Here is a 21644-nt window from a genome sequence, read left to right on the forward strand (position 1 = left end):
CCCCCTCCTCCCTCCCCCTTCCCTGAAGTAGCGCAACAATCGAAGAATTATGGTGTCATGATAGAGGTGTACAGGTAGATGAATGGACATAGAGGGTATATTAACAAAGTATTAAAAGTATCAACATAAAATAAAACACGAAACAATGAGTATAAATTGGATAAGTTTACATTTAGGAAAGACCTGGATAAATACTGGTTCGGTAACAGGATTGTTGACTTGTGGAACCAATTCCCGCATAACATAATAGAAGTAGGATCCCTTGATGGTTTCAAGTGTAGGTTAGACACGTATATTAATGAGATTGGGTGAATATAAATAGGAGCTGCTTCGTATGGACCAAAAGGCCTTCTGCAGTTACCTTCATTGTTGACCAAATCACACACTAGAAAGTGAAGGGACGACGACGTTTCGGTCCGTCCTGGATTATTCTCAAGTCGATTGTGAGAATCGACTTGAGAATAATCCAGGAGGGACCGAAACGTCGTCATCCCTTCACTTTTTAGTGTGTGATTTGGTCAACATATTTCAGCCACGTTATTGTGACTCCTCGTCTGCATATTCTTATGTTTTTAAGAACAGAACCATTTGTCGGGACCTGCCGTTCCTCTCGTATTGAGCAGGACTGCTGTCTCAACGACACAGTTTAACAGTACGGTATAACTAACCTGTCTCGCGACGGTGTTACGAAGCAGCGTAAACGTTGGCCTGATGACTTGCAGGTGTTGTTGCTTCAAGTGCTGAAAAGTAGAGAGCATGTTTGGTACACATCTGACTAGTGCCTTAACGCTACCCATTGCAGTCTTGCCCCACTCATACTCTAACTATATATATAAATTTAAGTTTTTATTTTAACTTTATATAGTTTCTAACTATATTTTAAATTTATATAGTTTCTATCTATATCTTTTTATGAAATGGAGAAAAAAGGCTCCACAATAAAAAAATACTTTGTACTCGTTTCCAACAATATAGTAAATTAGGAAATATGTCAGAGTATTTCCTAATTTACTATAGTGTTGGAAACGAGTACAAAGTTTTTTCTATTATTGTGGAGCCTTTATTCTCCATTTCATAATAATCATAAAAAGATATAGTTAAATACTATGTAAAGTTAAAACAAATCCATTCACTTGAATATGGTTATTAAAAACATAAAAATGAATTAATAAATTTAGAAACCACCTTCCAGCACCTGAGCTTGGATTACATCATTACAGGGTGAGATAGAGGATTAGTGGCAAGAAAAGGTCGTCCCACAGCAAGATGTGCACCGTTGTACACAGCGGTGAACCATTGGTCTGTCAGGTTATGTAGCTGGGTAAGGCCAATTGAGAGTATTTACCTTACACAAATAACCTGGAGGTTCAGCACGACTCTGAGGGCACCAACACACTTAGTCCATCCTCGAATAATGATAGTGCTTACACGCCTAGGCTTAATGTGGTACATATTTGTACTATACTAGGCCTAGGAATGTTTAAAGCTTGGCTCATTTTTTTTCTCATGCCGTTTTTGTACGTTGGGCCAAATAGTTATATGTACTATTAATTTAGGAGGATGGATTTAAACCTCGCAATATATGTGAATTTTCACAAATGTAATCATGAAACTTTGCATTTAATAGTGGACTGAGAGAACATTTGGAGTTTAAGTTTTAATTTGTGGGGTTAAGAGTGGAGGCGCAGAGAGCGGCCTGGTGGCCGGTCATGCAGGTCAGCCACACCAGTAACATGCAGGCTGCCATGCACCACCACCAACTGCACCAACCTTCCTACATCTGGCAACGTCACAATTCAGCGGCTCCGCAAGACGCAATCTTTTTCGGGTGGAGACGACTGGCCTGAGCCAGTATGCAGCTGTCAGTCAAGCTCCGTGCTGCTACTCTCCGCCAATTTAGTTCAATGAATCTTTAATTTGTTTAGCTTATTTATATACTATGTGCACGCTTTGCTAACCTTTATGTTAGCAGAGGCTGATGCACTAATATAACACCGGATCTTGGCTATCATTTGACTTATTGTTTGTTGTACAAACATTCTTTCAAATCTATCGCTGGATATAGCTTCCATGCCCTCCTAATTACACTTGCTCACTACTTGGATAACTAAACACACCCATGTTACTCTCATATTTATATTATGTTGAAACTCCTCACGCATCAAAGAAGCTATTGTTGTCAACTTTTGTGGGTAAGCAACCCGTCCTCTTAAAATAACGTCGCTTTTCGCTCGTATGCGAGCTATGGCCAAAAAATGGACGTAATTTGAAATTATCTCGGCTCACGAAATTATGTACTGTCCCGTTTTCTGTTAGAGCCCTCTGGCTTATTCAATTAGGTTAGGAGAGGAAACTTCAATTAATGGTTTTCATGACGTTTTGAAACATTAGAAGAATTTCTTGCCCCTCCTAAGTGTCCACAGGACCCTTAACTTGCTGTTTTGAAAAAAAAAATCCAAAATTTATTTTAAATTACGTCCATTTTCAGCCATACGGGAAAACGGCCAAATTCAGACGTAATTTGTAAGGACAGGTTGACGCTGTACAACCGTCTGTACAACCCTAATAGTACATACAGTTCCCAGCACCTCTTGGGCCCGACCGTACATGCACTCTCCTAACTGTAATTGAGCTTTCCCTCTTTGGTCAAGTCCCACAACCTTCAACTGGTGAGCAGGTTCCAAGTTTATTAGCCTGTCATATCTGTAGTTGAAACTGTATGAAGTGTCTCCACTTAATTGTGGACAAACAGAATGCACTAATAACATTGCAAAAGTTTCTTCTTTCATTTGGGTATTTTGAGTCCAAAATGTCATTGTTAGGCCTATCAATTTCCTAGAATTTTGTACATGGCAATCATGTCTGAAATAATCCTTCCATCTTCCACTGGTGTGAGGTTTATATATAACTTGGAGTATACCTGGAGAGAGTTTCAAGAGTTCTACTCCCAAGACCGGCCCGAGGCCAGCCTCGACTTGTGATACCTTAGTCCGACAATCTGTTGCTTGGAGCGGCCAGCTGGCCCAATATCCACTACAACCCGGTTGTCAACCACTTCTTGCAAGAACTTATCTAACCGCTTCTTGAAGAAGTCCACCCGATATTAAAATGAGAAAAAGACTAGGCCCTGGAGTACAAAGGATTTCACTGTGCTTGGGCTTCATTTTATTTGATTGATTTATGATTTGCATTCTGTTTGACAACAAAAAATGAAATCAGAATTCTGTTCATTATTAGTAACATCTTTATTGACAAATTAATTACAATTTTTCCTAAATTGAGGAATTCAATTAGATCTTATTAGTGATGATAATGCTGGTATTCACTATCACACAGGACAGAGGGTCACACACAAGAAGTTATCAAATAGGTCCCTTAAAAGTGTCATTAGACGAGAACTCCTGGATGGATTTGAAGAAAGTAGAACAGTGCAAACTGGAACTAGCAGGTCCATTGTTTATCACAATTTAATGTGTGAAGTAAAACATGTGTATGGGGCAAGTAACAAAGTCAGTAGACTAACAGATGTCACAGTTCGTATAAGACTTGGCTACAAGTATCTCCGGCAGTTCAGTTTGTATAGGGATCTAGATGAAGTAAAGTGTAAAGTGTGTGGACGAAGACAGGAACACACACTCGAACACTATATCTTGGACTGTGGTAAAATTGAGCCATTTAGAGATAAATCTAAGCTCACTCTGTATGATATGGCAACCTATCTTATTACCAAGGGAAAAAGACCTGAAATCCTTGCACTGTATCCATATTTCGCTTCCTGTAGATAAACGATATATGAGATTGGAAAGCAAGTAGTGTGTTGTGAAGACTAATAATAAACAGAAGCTCTCCTATGACTATGTAATATCTCCATTGGTCAAACTATTATGTATTAGCGATAAGACCTACCATTAATGTATAATGACTTAGTGTAAGCATATAGCTCTTTAAATGGAACATTCTCTGTAACTAGCTGACATGTAACTATAAGGTGTGAAGGATAGATGAAATTGTTTATGTAATAATCTAAGATGAGGTCTGACAAATGCCTTTTGTGCCCTCTGTAATGCTTTTTGCGCTACCGCTCACAGGATGAGTATGGGGTGCACAATAAACTAGCCGCCTTCGGCGGCAACAATCAACACAAGACAATAGGTCTAAAATGTAGGCAGAGCACATGGTTACAATCAACTACATTAGACTGTATACACGTTTCAATGAACGAATATGTAAATACAGCTTTCTATGGGTCATCCAATAAGGTTAGCAGACTTCTAGATGTTACCACTGCTAGGCTTAGGCTCGGCTACAAGTACCTCTGGGAGTTTGTAACATCTGATGATGTATATTTGACTAAGTGTAAACTGTCAGCAGAACTATTCCCATACTTTGCGTCATTATATAATGGAATGTGAAAAAAAATCGCGGAATTTAGAGATATCATCATCAGTAGTGTCCAAGAAATGTGTAAGTACTTCATTCATAATTACGTGCTGCCGGAAATCTTAGCGAAGTATTCAAAATTTGCTTACTGTAGGTAATGCATGCACATGACTGTAAAGCTGCCACCCAGTTGGGTGGGTGTGCAGCAAGACTAGTAACTGTGTGACTCACCATAGATGTAAAGTGCCTTGTATAGTGACTTGTGAGCCTCTTGCTGAATCACTTGTGACAAAAGATTATTGATGTGTGTATTTTTGTGGGTGATTAAATATGTATGTATATATGTATACGTATATGTACATATATGTATGAGTATGTGTACATGTATATAACACAAATTAAGAACATCGAAATAGGGAGTGAGCTAGGCAACAGTGATCATAAAGAAATCAGATTTAGCATAGAATAGAATAGATCTGTAAGAGAAAATTCTGTTATAGTGCCTGATTTTCGAAAAGCTGATTTCAATAGCCTAAGAAATTTTTTGTAAGAAATTTTTTGTAAGAAATTTTTTGGGTCAAATAGATTGGAAAGTCTTGGGTATGGGGTGTGGGCCGGTCTTGGAGCTAGACGTGAACCCAGCGATAGGTGACGTAAAAGGGTTTTCGATGTGGATTCAAAATATAACCTATTTAAAAATATTCTAAGCAAAGCCCAGGAAAGTAGTATACCATATAAATTGAATAAATCGAATACTAATGATCCAAAGTGGATAACAAAGTATCTGCAGAACCTTATAGGTAAAAAGGGAGCGTGGTACAAAAGGATTAAGAATGGGGAAGTCAGTTTAGAACAGGAATTCGTACAACTGGTTAGAAATACTAAAAAAAGAGATAAGAAAAAAGAAACTATGAAGTTCGCATAGCAGAGCAAGCAAAGACAAATCCTAAAGGGTTTTTTCCATTTATACCGGACAAAGATTAGGGAAAGGATAGGTCCATTAAAAACTGAGACAGGTCAAATAACAGATAATGACGAAGGGATGAGTAATATTTTTAATAAATATTTTATATCTGTATTTACTAAAGAGGAACTTAACAATATGCCTTCAGCCGAACAAGTCTATGTGGGTGGGGACGAGGACAGGTTGACTAGTTTAGCAGTTACCAGGGAGGGATGTAATTAAACAAATAGTTAAACTCAAGCCAAACAAATCCCTAGGGCCGGATGAAGTGTTTGCCAGGGTGCTTAAAGAATGCAAAGAGGAGTTTTGCGAGCCACTGTCTACCATATTTAATAAATCAATAGAGTTAGGCAGAGTGCTAGAGTCATGGAAGGTAGCTAATGTGGTACCAGTTTTTAAGAAAGGTGATAGATCACTTGCATCAAACTATTGGCCAATTAGCCTAACGTCTATTGTGGGAAAGTTACTTGAATCGATAATTGCAAATACAATTAGTCTTCATCTTGAAAAAACATAAATTAATAAATAAATCGCAACATGGTTTTACAAATGGCCGTTCATGTTTAATAAATTTGTTATCTTTTTATTCCAGCATAGTTGAGGCAGTTGATAGTGGTATGGATTGTGATGTGTACATCACAATCCCATCAGAAAATTGAGAACATCAAATGATCTGATGTTCCCATCACTTAAATAAGAAACACAGTTAAAAAACGAAATGAAAAACAATGAAAAAATAAAAAAATAATCTATACTCACGAAATGAACAGCATGGTTAACAACACAGCTCAATTCCAACGCAATGTCACACAAAATAATTAAATCAAAATTAAAATAAATCGAAATCTATGAAAATTAAATTTATCAATGTAATCAGAACCAGTGAAATTGAATTTGTAACACATTTAGTATTGTGTGTGTTGCTATTACGTGCAATAGATGGCGCTGTCTAAAAAAAAAAAAAAACTGTCACAGGCGTGGCATCTATCTAGTAAGTATATAAAAACACGTGCATATTCGAATGGAATGTTGTGTCAATTTCACAGCAATCGGTGAAGAACTATGGGAGATTACAGCGTGTGTTGCTCTTACGTCCAACAGGTGGCGCTATTTAAAAAAAAATAACTTTTCCGGTCACAGGTGAGGGAGGCATGTATATAGTATGCATGAATAGGTATATAAAATCACGCGCCTATTCGAATGCAACGTTGTGTCAAAATCTCAAAGCAATCGGTCAAGAGGTTTCGAAGATTTCCCTTACATGAAAAATCCAGTTTTTCAAAAAAGCATGTTTTTTTTCCCATCACAGACATGACATTAATATAGTATGTATATAAAAACCCGCTCGGATGCGAATGGAACGTTGTGTGAAAATTTCAAAACAATCGGTGAAGAACTTTCGGAGATTAGCGATTTTGAACAAACGAACATTTACATTTTTATTTATATAGATAACAGAGGTCCCAGGACAGAGCCTTGAGGCACTCTCTTACAACATTTTCCCACTCTGACTTAACTCCATTTGTACTAGCTCTTTGTTTCCTTTGATATAACCATGCCCTAATTCAACTTAATATAGCACCCCCTATACTGTGAGCCTCTTATCTTTTTAATCAATCTTTCATGTGGGACTGTATCAAAAGTTTTGCTAAAGTCAAGGTACACATCGTTACAAGCCTTACCACTATCAAGTGCCTCAACTATGCTGGAATATAATGACAGCAAATTTGTTAAACATGAACAGCTGTTAGTAAAACCATGTTGTGAATCATTTATTAATCTATGTTTTCAAGATGAAGACGAATGGTATTTGCAATTATCGATTCGAGCAACCTTCCCTCATTAGACGTTAAGCTAATTTTGGTCGATAGTTTGATGCAAGTGATCTATCCCCTTTCTTTAAAACATACAAACAAAACACTCCACTTGTAACATTTTCCCACTCTGACTTAACTCCATTTATACGTTATAGCTGCAATAGGGTTACGGATGTAGCAATTGAAGCGATAATAAGGGGATGAATAAAATGAATAAGCGATGGTTAATAACTAGACATATGGCAAGAATAGGTTCCGAATTGGAAATGAGAAGAGAAATAACAGGATAAATTAAAGAACAGAAATGAAAAATAAAAGCAGGGTAGGGTGTATACAGAGCAAGAATCGGAACCAGGGAGGAAGAGCATGTGTCTAGTGGTGTAAGCCAGTTCTATACGAGCAGCAGTATTGGGACCGGAGCAGCAACAGGAACACATGAGGTAGCATGTGCAGGAGCACGACTGTAAGAGCATCAACATTGTGAGGCACAAGCAGACACCAACCGCCAGCAGCCCAGCAGGAAAAAAGTGGCTCCACAGGTCTGTCACACCAACATGATGCCATATAAATATTTTCCAGCAATTTATCCTACATTTCGTCAAATTACAAATAAAATAAAACATACAATTTAAAAGATTTATTTTATACACAGTAAATCAAAATTACAGAGGCGGGAGAAGGATGGAGCACACGTGGCAGATATATAATAATAAAGTCATGTAGAGTAGAAGCAACTGGTGCCTCCCTGCACGTGGGTAGCCACCACAACAGCTGACTGCCGCTCGCGCGCTGCCAACTTGCGTTTTTAACACTATACACACCTCAAACTCTCTCTCAACATAAAACTAGTTAATATTAAAGCAATTATCTACGCTGCGTATGCCCCTATGAACGAGTTGTTGGCAAACCAGATTATCAGGTGCAACTTCTGCATCAAATACAAGAATCATCTGCAGCAGATTCCCTTTTGCCACTGAAAATGCATGAACCTGCCCCACCACAACCACCCTGCCTAAGGCTCCACTACCTGTACCACCTAAAACTATCTTTATCTATTAAACTAGTAAGTTTGTACCTGACCTAACCTGGCCTTACTTGACCACCTGACCTGGCCTGACCTTGCTTGATCACCTGACCTGGCCTTGCCTTGCTTGATCACCTGACCTGGCCTTGCCTTGCTTGATCACCTGACCTGGCCTGGCCTTGCTTGACCACCTGACCTGACCTGGCCTTGCTTGACCACCTGACCTGACCTGGCCTTGCTTGACCACCTGACCTGACCTGGCCTTGCTTGACCACCTGACCTGGCCTTGCTTGATCACCTGACCTGGCCTGGCCTTGCTTGACCACCTGACCTGGCCTGGCCTTGCTTGATCACCTGACCTGGCCTTGCTTGACCACCTGACCTGGCCTGGCCTTGCTTGACCACCTGACCTGGCCTGGCCTTGCTTGATCACCTGACCTGGCCTTGCTTGACCATCAGTCTACCTGTCGGTCCCTTCCCCAGAACATGTATACTGGATGGGGAAGGCAGACATAAGGATGTCCACACGCAAAATCTTTACCACTTTTCTTGGCCCTCGAGTGACCCCAAATACATGTTATGTCATGAGGACATGTTCATATTGGATTTGTAATTATTATTAACAATTGAAATCTGAACTTAAAAAATGCCAAAACTTAGGTGGTCAGAAAAGCAACCACCATTATTCATCTAAGATGGTGGAGGTATCAACTGTCAGGGGGGGGGGGCCTGACAGCTGAGTGGATAGCCCTTCGGATTCGTAGTCCTGAGGTTCCGGGTTCGATCCCCGATGGAGGCGGAAACAATTGGGTAGTTTCTTTCATCCTGATGCACCTGTTCACCTAGCAGTAAATAGGTACCTGGGCGTTAGACAGCTGCAGTGGGCCGCTTCCTGGGTATATGTAACGAAAAGGAGGCCTGGTCGAGGACCGGGCCGCGGGGACGCTAAGCCCCCGAAATCATCTGAAGATAACCTCAAGATAAGGTATAGATGTAAGGCTGAAGCGAGTTGACTGGTGTAGACACGATACTGAGCAGCCGCCAGACAGGTGGGCCGCCAAGCAGGCAGCGCTGCGGGAAGACAAGTTGTTAAGATGGTTTCGCGCCGGTCTCAAAATGGCGTGAGATTACCTATGGTAAGGCGGCTGTAGTGACTGTGTAGGTGATAGAATGGTGTATTTTTTGGAATGGGAGTGTTTTGTGTGCGCGCGCGTGCGTGGACGGTATTGGGAGGTTGGTTGGTAATATGCTGGGGAGCAGCCTTCACCGCACCTTCCCATCACAAACGGGGTGTGAATAGATTGAGCTACCTCATCCCTTTGTGTGTGAATTTATACCTCAAACTTATTTCAATCTCAATTCCCCATCACCAATAACCTTACACAAGTCTTCTTCGTCTGTATCATCTTAGTAGTAACAATATGATCAACATTTTATTACCGATAATAGTAGTGATGGAACAATCAACGAGTATTACCCACATGACCGCATTAATATGTACGTCCCCCTCACAAGAACATACGCAAACAAAAAAGTTACATTTAATTTCGCTCTAGTAGTAAATTAGCATACTTAACTGTATAGTCTAAAAATTCATAAAAGCAGGTTGAGAGAATAATTTTTTGCTAAATAGGCGAGGCGTGAAGGAGCATGGAGTGACGTGAGGTTGCTGGGTTGGTGGTGAGGGCCGCCAGGCGGATATGGCGGGCTGGGGGGAGGGGGAGGACAGAGATACACCACCCTAAAACTCGGCACACTCAAGGTCGTCACTCACCCACACATCTCGCAGTCAACACAAAAAGTGTAGAAATTAAACAAAATTATCAATTTATTTACACTATGAGGCGACAACTGAACAAGTTGATTTATGGTTTTTCTCTAATGAAAATGCAACTCCAAAAAGATGCATTTTCTAGCGCCTGACCGTTCGATGGGTGGACAGATACTGGACTGAACCGGACGCCCTCCCCATCCCTATCCCAGATATAGCTGTGGTCTCAACCCGGGGTATATTACACTTCCTTTTGATATTACTATGTAACAAATAATACTCCATCGGCATTGAATACATTTATTAAAAACAAACGTGTATATCTTACGAAGGTAACGTACTCTTCTAGATGTGCTTGCAAAGCAAGGTTCAGCTTGAGCTAATGAGCCCCACCTTTCCATTTACCGGTCAGCTAATGTAACACAGGAGGGTAGAAATAGCCTAAAATACTCTATCCCCATGAAATGTATTTTATTGTCTCTGTAAACGTACTTTAACTTGAAATGCAACGCTTTTTTTGTATTTTATTATATTTACCTATTAATCCGTGTACATAATTTTCTTTATGAACAGGATCCCCAACAATGGCAAGTTGCTCAGTCTCAATGCAGGTGGCCATATTTACTGCACTGGTCACAAACGAAGAGAGACAGGAAGGAATATCTCCAATCCTGTGAATAAATATTTGTGACCCTGTTATGCCTATACAATAGCTTATCCACTCGAGCCAGTTTCATAGCTTACACAATCTTTCTTCCTGACTTCCCCGTAGCTCATTTTCCTTTTGAACTCTAGGTTCATCAATGGTATCATGACATCTGCCAGTCTAGCGTACTCACCTAATTGTGCTTGTGGAGGTTGAGCTTTGGTTCTTTGGTCCCGCCTCTCAACCGTCAATCAACTGATTTACAGATTCCTGAACCTACTGGGTTCTATCATATCTACATTTGAAACTATGTATGGAGTCAGCCTCTACCACATCACCTTGTGCATTCCATTTACTAACTACTCTGACACTGAAAACACAGCCTACAGCGTGTGCTGTAGGCTGTGTTGAAGACTGTTGTTTGCGTGTCTGTATGTCAGGTTCTGGGCCATGTTAACGAATACGTAAATACAAAGTTTGAAAAGAGTCAACAAAATTTAATTGTGAAAATGTATATTCACATGTCTGAATTTAGTTCCGGGAGCATTCGATTTACACGCAGCAGATTCACATTTATATCTAGCGAAGTTAACCTACTCTCCGAAACTTGCTTCGAAACTGTATCGCGTCTTTATATGGACTAGATCACTTGGCAAGATCACTGTGGCTGAAACCCTAAAAACATTCAGCCAGTGACTTTTCTAATGTACGTACACCCATTAAAGAGCAAGTTCTCAAATAATGCAAATAAAAATGTTTACTCATTCTTAGGTCTGGAATCAGTATTCCAAAACTAATCTGACAGGAAAATGTATATCCCTCATTCGGTTGGATAATTGTAAACCAAATGGACTAGAAGAATCCAGTGGAGATACCGTTATACTTGAGAAAATAGCATAAACCTTCCATTTAACATAAATCTAATTAGAAACTGAAGTTGTCCTCCCCAGCAAGAATCAAATTCTTGGCAATTGATTAAGAATTTAAGAAGAGAACTAAAACACAGTACTAGTAAGATTGATAGTTGATTTAAAATATAATTTGGAGGCGAGAGCGGGTCGTGAGTCATGAACCTGCAGCGACACGCTCACAAAGGCAGGCAGTTGTTTTTGTTTTTGATTTAGTTACTCAGAACGAAATGTCCATGTAGCACCGGCTATAGGGAGCCAGTAAACAAAGGCAGCATGGCGCCCTCATTAAATATTGAGCCCGTGAGCTAGGCTACTCATGCCTAACTAGCTTTATTATTCATGCACTGGCAAATGCCACCCCTCCATAATCGCAGACTCCCTCAAACAAAGACTTTACTACAAGAAATACATATTTACTATATACCAATTTTAGGCAGAGCTCTGCTTAATCAGTCATTGAGCCTAGGAAACAAAAATCAATACAAATACACAAATTTCTCCGCGAATATATGCGACCCTTTAGAACTTTTGCTATTTCTACATATAAATAGGAACTTAATTATTACTGTAATAAAGCCATCTGCTTCATACAGTACCATGATTAATTTTATTTTTATGAAAGTAATAAGGCCATGAAAATTACAATTATTAACTACTGAGCAGTGTAACTAAAGCTATATACGTATATATTGTGTAAAAGGACACATGGCGACGTGTCAGTCAAAGCAGGATTGCGTGGCGGCAACCCCTTTAATTATAGTACCCCGTGAACTTTATTGCTAGCCAACGGCTGCAGCCAGAGGCGCGTCGGCAATCACTAGCTAGTGAAACACGCCAACCACGACTTGGACCAACCCACCCCCTCCTTGGCACTGAAACCCTCCTTCCTCTCTCTTCCTGGCACCAACCTTCACGACCCATAGCAATGTTTAGTCGCTCATTGTTCTTCACTATCAAGTTCGGCCTCTAGCTTCATGCTCTAAATTATCACGCAATAATGCAGTTTCTTCTCATTCCTTCCCTTGTGCAGATTTTTTCTTTGTTCCACAAGGCATATATATATTATATATATATATATATATATATATATATATATATATATATATATATATATATATATATATATATATATATATATATATATATATTAATATATCATCCCGAATGAGGGACATATACTTTCCTGTCAGATTAGTTTTGGAATAGTGATTCCAAACCTAAGAATGAGTAAACATTTTTATTTGTATTAATTGAGAACTTGCTCTTTAATGGGTGTACGTACATTAGAAAAGTTTCAATTCACAAGCTCTTACACAGAAAACATTATCAACTTCTGAATAATGTTGGAGCATGCACATGTTTCGATCACAGCTTTGCGTACAAACGTGAAATATACAAGGAAAGTCTTCACAAAAGAGAAAGTGTTTACAATACCAGTCACCCAGGTTGAAGACTTACTCGCGCGCGCGTTCACCCGCCAAGTCAAATTTCGGTTAGTGAATGAAAATGAAACGTTTATGTTTTTGTGTTAACATAAATTCAACTTGTGGCTCATACCTTTAATGATTAAAACACTACCCTCATATTAAGGCTATTAATACACAATGTATTTTTTTCTACGAGAAAGCACAAGCTTCTTGATGGGGTAAGTATATTAGGTGGAGCAAGGTCTTTATCTCCTTACTTCAAAAGTACAAGACTACAGGTGGCGGTGAGGTAGAATCAGCCAGGGCCAGTCTCCCTCTTGTGCTGGGAAAGGTATCCTGGACAAGGTGAGCCCCCGAGGCCAGTCTAGTACAGTACAACGAACCCACCACCACCATATTCGTCGACACGCTCTTTCTGATCCAGTTACCTCACACCACCTACAAACTACACATTTATATATTACAAAAACATTTATTGACGCTTTAGCTAAACAAAGTAAACATAGAGCATACTTATTATTTTGCATAAGCTAAAAGAACAAATGCTTCATGGTATCCTTGACGTGCATGTTAAAAATGAATCCATAAAACACACCATAGCCACCACACCTTGGGTTACACACACACTGGGGAGTACACATTAAAAAGAGCCGAGAGAGGAGAAGCAGGATTCCAGAGCACTCGCAGCTTTCACCCTACTTTAAATATAGAGAAGTGAAGTAACCCATCTTATGCTTTTAACTCACCTGTCATGCTTTATATATTGCCCTAAAGAATTACTGCTACCACTCCTCTCAAGCCATCATTAAATATTCGTATTTGAAAAAGGGTAGTATACCTGGAGTGGGATCTGGGTGATAACGTGGTCCAACAGGTTGTTGCTGGGAGCAGCCCACAGGCAATTATATTCCCTATAACCCAGTTGGTCCAGTGCTTTTGGCAGGAGTCGAATTTTCTCTCTAGACCATTTCTACTTTTGTACCGGCAATATTTCTGATGTCTGTTGGTAGGATACTGAATAGGCATGGAGCCTTTATGTTCATACAGTGTTTTCTTGTATCTATGGCACTTCTCTCCACTGGATCTAAACTGCATTTCCTGCCATACCTTTTGTATGTTATTTTACTGTGCAAATTTAGAGCCTTGTCTTCTTGTATCTTTCATGTTTAGAGTATATGATACCCCTCTCCTTTCCTTTCTAGAGGTTAAAGGTTGTCCCAATAGTTTAGGTGCTTTCTTGTGTCTGTGTGTACTGTATGTTCTCTGTATTCCGTCGATTTCAGAAATCTCTCCTGCTTGAAAGGGAAAGCGAGTTCCAAGGAGTATTCATGACGGGAGAGCACAAGTGATTTGAAAAGTAGTAGCATTGTGGTGGCATCCCTGGATTTGAACATTCTCATAATCAATCCAATCACTTTCCTGGTTAATGTTATATTCACTTCGTTATTCTCACTAAACGTTAGGAAATTTGACAACAATATTTCCATATTCTTTAAATGTTGTTTTTCTTCTATGATTATATCTGATTATGTCTTGTGTCCTGCATTTCATTTAAGTTCTTAATTTTTACCATACCTAATTATCTGGAAATTATCACTGTTTTAGATTGTTGTTTTAGATTCAGCCACTCAGAATAAAAAGTTCCAAGCAGCACGGGCTATGGTGAGCCCATCGTACTTACCTGGCACAGATGTGCTCAATTTATCACTGGTAATCATTATGTTATTTTCAGTTGCCAAATCGAAGACCATTGAAAACAGTTTGTATCTGCTTGATATCTGCTTGATGGGGTTCTGGGAGTTCTTCTACTCCCCAAGCCCGGCCCGAGGCCAGGGTTAACTTGTGAGAGTTTGGTCCACCAGACTGTTGCTTGGAGTGGCCCGCAGGCCCACATACCCACCACGGCCCAGCTGATCTGGAACTTCTCTTAGAAAACAGTCCAGTTTTCTCTTGAAGATATAGACAGTTGTTCCGGCAATATTTTTTATAGTCGCTGGGAGCTTTGTAGTTTTTCAATGTTGTCTACCAGAGTAATCCTAATGCTGTTTTTTGTATCTTCCGCAAAGGATGACACAAAGACTTGACTTTGTGTCATCAAAGGATGACACAAAGGATGACTTGTAATTTTGTCTATATCTGATACAAGAATGAGAAAAAGCAGTGGTGCAAGGACTGTGTCCTGGAGTACAGAGCATTTCATATTTATCAAATGCCTTTCGAAAATAGTGTATACAACATCTGCATTTTCTTTTTCTTTTAATGCTTCGGTGACCAGAGGTTAAATAATTGAAAAAAAAAACATAATCCCACTCTAAATCCATTCTATGTTGACCAGGGTTGTGAAGTTCATTGGTCTCCATAAAGCTGGAGATTTCATCCTGATCAATATTAATATATATATATATATATATATATATATATATATATATATATATATATATATATACACATATATATATATATACATATATACATATATACATATATATATATATATATATATATATATATATGTATATATGTATATATATATATATATATATATATATATATATATATATATATATATATATATATATATGTATATACTGTATATATATGTATATATATATATATATGTGTACATATATATATATATGTGTACATATATATGTGTACATATATATATATATATGTGTACATATATATATGTACATATATATATATGTGTACATATATATATGTACATATATATATATGTGTACATATATATATATATATATATATATATATATATATATATATATATATATATATATATATATATATATATATATGTGTACATATATATATATATATATATATATATATATATGTGTACATATATATATATATATATATATATATATATATATATATATATATATATATATATATATATATATATATGTACACATATATATATATATATATATATATATGTACATATATATATATATATATATATGTGTACATATATATATATATATATATATATATATATATATATATATATATATATATATATATGTGTACATATATATATATGTGTACATATATATATGTACATATATATATGTACATATATATATGTGTACATATATATATATATATATATATATATATATATATATATATATATATATATATATATATATATATATGTACATATATATATATATATATATATATATGTGTACATATATATATATATATATATATATATATATATATATGTGTACATATATATATATATATATATATATATATATATATATATATATATATATATATATATATATATATGTACATATATATATATATATATATATATATATGTGTACATATATATATATATATATATATATATATATATATATATATATATATATATGTGTACATATATATATATATATATATATATATATATATATATATATATATATATATATATGTGTACATATATATATATATATATATATATATATATATATATATATATATATATGTGTACATATATATATATATATATATATATATATATATATATATGTCGTACCTAGTAGCCAGAACGCACTTCTCAGCCTACTATGCAAGGCCCGATTTGCCTAATTAGCCAAGTTTTCATGAATTAATTGTTTTTCGACTACCTAACCTACCTAACCTAACCTAACCTAACTTTTTCGGCTACCTAACCAAACCTAACCTATAAAGATAGGTTAGGTTAGGTTAGGTAGGGTTGGTTAGGTTCGGTCATATATCTACGTAAGTTTTAACTCCAATAAAAAAAATTTACCTCATACATTATGAAATGAGTAGCTTTATCATTTCATAAGAAAAAAATTAGAAAAAATATATTAATTGAGGAAAACTTGGCTTATTAGGCAAATCGGGCCTTGAATAGTAGGCCAAAAAGTGAGTTCTGGCTATTAGGTACGACATATATATATATATATATATATATATATATATATATATATATATATATGCGCGCAGAATAACCACATGTGAAAAATAGAAAATGCTTAACGCGTTTTCGGCTAATTCGCCTTCATCAGAGCAAAGTAGAATGAAGATAAGATTGCTGATCAGACCTTTATATCCGCCTGGGCAGATCACCTGACCACCAAAAATAAGTGGAGGAAAGGAATTATAAGAAAGAAGGTAACTGCAGAAGGCCTATTGGCCCATACAAGGCAGCTCCTATTAATATCTCCAAGTGCCATACGTGTTAAATGATTGCTATATTGTTTTGACGTGCTATATTGAGGCTTAAATAGGGATCCAACTTGTACATACTGGGGCTCACATTAAGGCTGTTGATACAATGTTTGATCAGAGCAGACTCGATCACGTTTCGTTCAACAAAATCCTTACTTTTAACAATACATTTTGCCCCTGTGAAGTCGATAGAATGATTACATAAACTGGAATGTAAATACAATGCACTGGATTGCTGGGCTGTACGAACAGCATATGAATGCTGTTTTAAACGCGAGGAAAGAGATTTACCTGTCTGGCCGATGTAAACACATGCACACTCATTACAAGGGATGGAATACACACAACCTGCTACAGACGAGGGCGAGTTCTTAATTAACATGGACTTAACTGTATTATCAATACTGTATTATCAAATTATCAATTTGATAATTTGATTTTTTTTTCAAGGTTTCTCTTTGCTATTGTTGTAATGTATCAGAAAATTACAGAAAGAAAAAGAAAATGCAGGAGAGGTGAAAGGGATGTGAGGAGTTGTTAGGTGAGAGGAAAAGTTTAGGGAGAAAATGGATTGTGGGTAGACTTAAGAGAGACAGAGGAAGGTAAGTGGAAAGAGTTAGAAGGACTAGCATGAGTTAGTAGAGTACCAACAACTGTAAGCCTTTAATCATACCATTAATCAGTAAGTAAACTTCAGAGTGATCTTCCCTCTAGCTATCATAAGTCAAGACATGAATCCAAGATTAAAGGGATCAGAATTAAAGACATTTTAAAAGTAAGCTAAGCGATTATTAATTTACTATCTACTCATGAAAATTCAATCATATGGATATCATAACTTAACCTTGACTTTCAAATCCTGAATTAATGTTGATATTTGAGTCAACACACAAGAATTTAGAGCAACAAGGCTGACTGCCCCAGAAAATTACACAACATATAACTATATCTGGACATAATCAACCACAGATTAGAGAACTACAGTACTGTACTTAGATTCTGTGACAAATTTTTACTCAACCAGCAGATAACAGCCAATTAGGAACCAAAATATTCTAGACCTGGTCTTCACAAACAATGAAGACCTAATCAGGGACATTATGATCAATCATACCACAGGCTCACTGAAGTGCAAACTAACATCAATACTCAAAATATACCTAAAACAATGATCAAGCAAGAGGGGTTATTCAGTAAATTCAGTTTTAATAATAAAAGGATAGACTGCTTTTCTACTATGGGCACATTTGATGGTGGTTTTGTACCATGAATTTTGTTTAAGGTCCTCATTTTTACCATACTTGAGTACTGTACTTGGAATTTATAACTGTCAAACCATCATGTTATTTTCTGCTGCCCAGTTGAAAACATTATTAAATCTGCTTGTAGTTTTTCAATTTCTTCAGCAGAGGTAATTTTCATGCTGATTTTTGTGTCATCTGCAAAGGATGATACAAAGCTGTGACTTGTATTTTTTGTCTATATCTGATTTGAGAATAAGGAAAAGCAGTGGTGCAAGGATTATACCCTGAGGTACAGAGCTTTTAACTATGTTTGAACTCTATTTAATTTCGTTGACTGTTATTCTTTATGTTCTGTTTAACGGATACTTTAATATCCCATTACCGGTTATTCCCATTTACTTGATTTTGTGTGCTATCACTCCGTGGTCACATTTATCTAATACCTTTACTAAGTCCATGTATACTGTACCACATCTGTATTTTGTTTTTCTTCTAATGCCTCGGTGATTTTGTCATAGTGGTCAAATAGCCGAGATAGGCATGATCTTCCAACTCTAAATCCATGTTGTCCTAGGTTTTGGAGGTCATTGGTCTCCGTGAAACTGGCAACTTGATTCCTGATCACTCTCTCAAATACTTTTATTATGTGGGACGTTAGTGCAACTGGTCTATAATTCTTAGCTAATGATTTGCTTCCTCCCTTCTGTAGAGGGGCTATGTCTACTGATTTAAGCGGATCTAGTATTTCCCCCAGTGTCCAAGCTCTAACTCCACATTACACCGAGGACTTGTGTTACTGGCACTTGTGCATTTCTTTATAAATATTGAAATCCATTAATCTGAACCCGGGGCCGAGTGCATGGGCATGTTGTCAATTTCTCTTTCAAAATCTGCCTTGCTTGTGTTGATGTTGATTATACAGTAATATTTGGGGTTTGGATATCATGCATACAGAGGTTGTCCAGATCTTCCACTTTCATGCTGTTTATTGGGGTGCTACACATGTCCTCATATTGCTTTTTTAAGATTTCACTAATTTCTTCGACATCCTCTGTGTACGAACCTTCACTATTCCTTCTTTGTAGAGGAAGTCATGTCTGCTTAAGAATTTCCTTTATTTTTTCTTCTTTTGTAGTGTCGTCTGCTTTCTTTTTCTATGTTGGACCTCTTTTTTTTTTTTGGCTTTCCACAAAGGAACATGTTTCAGACAAACTTTATATGATACGTAAGTCAGTTGTGGTTGTTTAGGATTCTTGTGTGGGATTTTTATTACTTAGAACAATTTCCCATTGAATATTTGTAAGTTCCCTGTTTATTTTGTCCCAGTTTATTCTTTTATTAAAATTGAATTTACTGAATAACCCCCTCACTTGATCATTGTTTTAGGTCTATTATGACTATTGATGTTAATTTGCACTCCAACGAGCTTGTAATCTAAAACACTGAAACATTATACAGAAATAAGCAGGAACTCATCCCCCATATACAGTATACCTGCTTGATGGGGTTCTGGGAGTTGTTCTACTCCCCAAGCCTGGCCCAAGCCCAGGCTCGACTTGTGAGAAGGCTTGGCTCGATTTGATATAGTACGGGAAAGTCTAAATGGAAGTACTGTACTCTGTATATATTAGATTTAAGATTATGTTATAAATAATACTGGCAATACATTACTGTACTACATTACAAAATGTAGTATACCATGTACTCACAAGACCACTATGTACTAGAGTAAATTGCTTGATAAATAGAAAAGCAAGAAAATTTGTTATGTACCACAACAAATTGCATGAGTTTACCTATCAGTAAATACAGGGGGGAGAGATCCAGCACTTTATGGCCCGCATCCTAGCCATTTATATTTACACCTACTGTAATTACCTCTCTCAACATTAACCTTTTCATCATATTTTTCTGAAAGTTGTGAATGAAACAGGCTTCAGCATCCTCTTCCTTCAATGCATTCCACTTGCCAACCACCCATATAAGGAATGAGAACTTTACTGCATGTCCAGCTTTCACCGACATCCCACTTGTCCAAACATTTTAATTTAAATTGGCCTCCTTTGTCCACTTGTATTGCCCTCAAGATCTTGTGATCTAAAGATTTTGATCGATTGTTGCTGCTGGAGGCGGCTAGTTTATTATGCACTCCATATTCATCCTGTGAGCAGTAGCGCAAAAAGCATTAGAGGGCACAAAAGGTCTTTATCAGCCCTCAATGGAGATTATTACATAAACAATTTCATCTATCCTTCACACTTTATAATTACAATGTCAGCTAGTTACAGAGAATGTTCTATTTTAAGATATATATATTTACAGCAAGTCATAATACATTAATGGTAGGTCTTATCGCTAATACTGTACATAATTATTTGAGCAATGTAAATATTACAGTCGTATGGAAGCTGCTGTTTACTATTAGTCTTCACAATACACTACTTGTTTCTTAATCTTATATGTCCATTTATCTACTGGGAGCGAAATATGGATACACTGTAGTGCAAGGATTTCAGGTATTTTATCCTTAGTAATAAGATAGGTTGCCATATCATACAACACGAGTTTAGATTTATCTCTAAAAGGCTCAATTTTACTACAATTCAAGATATAGTGTTCGAGTGTGCGTGTTCCTATCTTTGTCCACACACTTTACACTTTACTTCATCTAGATCCCTATACAAGCTGAACTGCTAGAGATACTTGTAGCCAAGTCTTATTTGACCTGTGACGTCTGTTGGTCTGCTGATTTTGTTACTTGCCCCATACACACGTTTTACTTCACACATTTCATTGTGATAAACAATGGATCTGCTAGTTCCAGTTTGCACTGTTCCACTTCCTTCAAATTCATCTAGGAGTTCTCGTCTAATGACACTTTTAAGGGACCTATTTGATAACTCAAGCTAAATGTTACCCTATTTTCTCCATTTCTTCTCTAACTCTAAGGCCATGATGGCAAGTTTTCTCAGCCTGTTATAGTTAAGGCCTCGCAACTGTGGTATAGTGCTAATCTAGTCGCAAACTTTCAAACTTTCTCAAGTATCTGTTTATGAAACAATCTTGAGAAAGTTTCAGTATACATGGAACCTATAAAGTATAGGTTCCATGCTGGTGCTGCATACTCAAGTAATCGTCTTACACAGGCAGTGTGTACGGACTTCAATGTCTCGTTTAGATTCTTAAATGACACTCTTATGTTTACTAACTTCCTTTACACT

General features: G+C 37.0%; 1 protein-coding gene across 4 annotated transcripts in view; it reads right to left on the reverse strand.

Moving 5' to 3' along the window:
- The window catches only part of LOC123760074 (serine/threonine-protein kinase VRK1), a 112049-nt gene that overhangs the window by 67055 nt on the left and 23350 nt on the right, over positions 1–21644 (reverse strand). For 2 of the 4 annotated variants that reach the window (XM_045745529.2, XM_045745527.2), the window contains exon 2: positions 669–740. The exons of the other annotated variants lie outside the window; for them this stretch is intronic. The gene's annotated coding sequence lies outside the window, so the exon portion shown is untranslated. The remainder of the gene's footprint in view (positions 1–668; positions 741–21644) is intronic. 4 annotated transcript variants of the gene reach the window in all.

This window comes from Procambarus clarkii, chromosome 16 (genome assembly GCF_040958095.1).
Source record: "Procambarus clarkii isolate CNS0578487 chromosome 16, FALCON_Pclarkii_2.0, whole genome shotgun sequence".
NCBI classification, from domain to species: Eukaryota; Metazoa; Arthropoda; class Malacostraca; order Decapoda; family Cambaridae; genus Procambarus; species Procambarus clarkii.